General features: G+C 31.0%; 1 protein-coding gene across 3 annotated transcripts in view; it reads right to left on the bottom strand.

The window, feature by feature from the left end:
* Pde6 (phosphodiesterase 6) overlaps window positions 1-2,500 on the bottom strand; it is a gene marked incomplete at its 5' end in the record, with an annotated part of 60,812 nt that overhangs the window by 53,946 nt on the left and 4,366 nt on the right.

The raw sequence follows: 2,500 nt of genomic DNA, 5'->3' as shown, positions 1-2,500 counted from the left end.
GGTGTGGAATTCAAGATGAACCGATTGCAACAGGAACAACGAAGGGAAGGGCAAGAAAAGACACGAATATGCCGAGGGCCTTTTCGCTAATGCCCTGACGAAGCAATAGCGAAAAGGCCCTCGGCATATTCGCGTGTTTTCTTGCCCTTTCCTTCGTTGTTCCTGTTGCAAGAAAAGGGGGGAGTGAGCGTCTCAACCTTGGGGGTGGGGGGTGGGGGAGAGGAAATAAGAAAATAAAATCGTATGAAATAAAATTAACCTGGGAGTGGGGGTGGGGATGGGGGGGGAGAGAGAAAATAAGAAAAGTAAATTGTGTGAAATCAACAAAAGTGGGAAGTGAGCTTCACAACCTTGGGGGGGGGGGGGGGGGGGGGAGGGAGAGAGAGAATATGAAAAAAGAAAATCGTATGAAATAAAATTGACCTGGGGGGGATGAGAGAGAAAAATAAGAAAAGACAGTCGAGGAGAGAGAAAATAAGAAAAAAATCATATAAAGTAAAGTCAAGCTTGGTGGGAAAAGGTGAGAGAGAAAATAAGAAAATCGTGTGAAATTACGAAAAGGGGGAAGTGAGCGTCTTAACCTTGGGGGGGGGGGGGGGAGAGAGAGAGAGAAAATAAGAAAAAAAAATTGTACGAAATAAAATTAACCTAGGTGAAAAGGAGAAAGAAAATAAGGAAAGAAAATAGTATAAAATAAAAGAAAGGGGGGAAGTGAGTGACCTAACCCTGGGGGGGGGGGGAGGAGAGAGAAAATGAGAAAAGAAAAACGCATGATATAAAATTAGCTTTGGGGGGAAGGAGAGAGAGAAAATAAGAAAAGAAAATCGTGTGAAATTAAGAAAAGGGGGGAAGTGGGGAAACAACCGATATATATCACATATACACATATGATACACTTATCTGTTTTCTAGCTATTCATTTGTTTTGTCTATATATATATATATATATATATATATATATATATATATATATATATATATATTTTTTTTTTTTTTTTTTTTTTTTTTTTTTTTTTTTTTTTTTCTTTCTTTCTTTCTTATCGGTCAGTCTGTTTATTAACATATTCCATATGAAATTTAAAGAAAAGGCGGAAAAGAATATATATATATATAGATACATGCATATCTATAAATACATATAATTTGGTTATCTGTTTCTTTAGCTCTTCATTTCTTTATCTATTTTCTCTTTTTCTTTCTTTCTTTCTCTCTCTCTTTCTTTTCTTTTCTTAAAATCATCAATCTATTTATCAACTTCTCCCGTAGTTCGTCAGTATCTTGAACGTCTTATTATTCCATTGTTCATTACTTATCCATCCCTCTATCAATCCTTTCACCTTTTTAGTTATTCCCCATTCACTCAAAGTCATGTCATGTTTAAATAATAATTTTTTGACCTTGATGACAAAGATTAGATAGATTATCACAACAATTTAATCATCATAAATGTACGATTTTTTTGGCTGTTCATTAATCAGGAATTTATAACACTGTGATATCATGTTTATATAAGCAGTTATTTACCAACATCATCAACATGAAAATTACTTTTATACCTTTGGCCGCATGCCTCTATTACTGCTTTTCATATTATGATTACCATAATTCTTTTGGTGGTAATTATCATTAGTTATCCTAATTATCCTTATTTTTATCATTATTAGTTATATTGTTCTATCATTATCATTGTTATTGTTATCATTATTGTCTACATGATTATCCTTATCATTATTACAACTATTATAATAATTCTTTTTACCATTCTTCTTCTTATTATTACTATTATCGTTATCATCAATATCATTATTTTTATCATTATCATCATCATCATTTTCATTATCATTATAATCATTGCTATTATCATAATTACCCTTATCCTTATTGTTATTATCATCATCACCATTATCGCATATAAATGTTCTTAAATTAATTACTATTTCCTTTCCACGTGTCTTTTGATCATTTATTAATTTGTTCAATTTATCATAATCATCATCATCATAATCATGAACCTTATTCCCATCATTCATTACAGCCATCACTATTATCGCATATATATTTTTCTTCAAGTAATTACCATTTCCCATTCACATATTTTCTAAATCATGTATTGATTGGTCTATGCTTTCATGTCCTGTTTATGTTTTTATATCATCTATTCATTTATTTGATGAATCCATTTATTTATTCATTTTTTTTCATTTCCAATCTGTCGTGTTTTCCCCAAAATCCGTGGTATTAAGACCAGTTTTTTTATATCTTATGTTTTTTTTATCATCTATTCATTCGTTTGATTAATCCATTTACTTATTCTTTATTTGCTTATTTTCAATCTGTCGTGTTTTTTTCCCCAAATCATTTTTTTTATATATATTATGTCCTTTATCATCTCTTCATTTATTTGATTAATCCATTTACTTATTCGTTTATTTCCAATCTGTCGTGTTTTCCCCTAAATCCTCGGTATTACGACCAGTTTTTTATATATATTGTTTATGTTT

This window comes from Penaeus vannamei, chromosome 29, assembly GCF_042767895.1.
Source record: "Penaeus vannamei isolate JL-2024 chromosome 29, ASM4276789v1, whole genome shotgun sequence".
NCBI lineage: Eukaryota > Metazoa > Arthropoda > Malacostraca > Decapoda > Penaeidae > Penaeus > Penaeus vannamei.
Note: the sequence above shows the minus strand (reverse complement) of the source record. Positions and strands in the feature narration are given on the sequence as shown.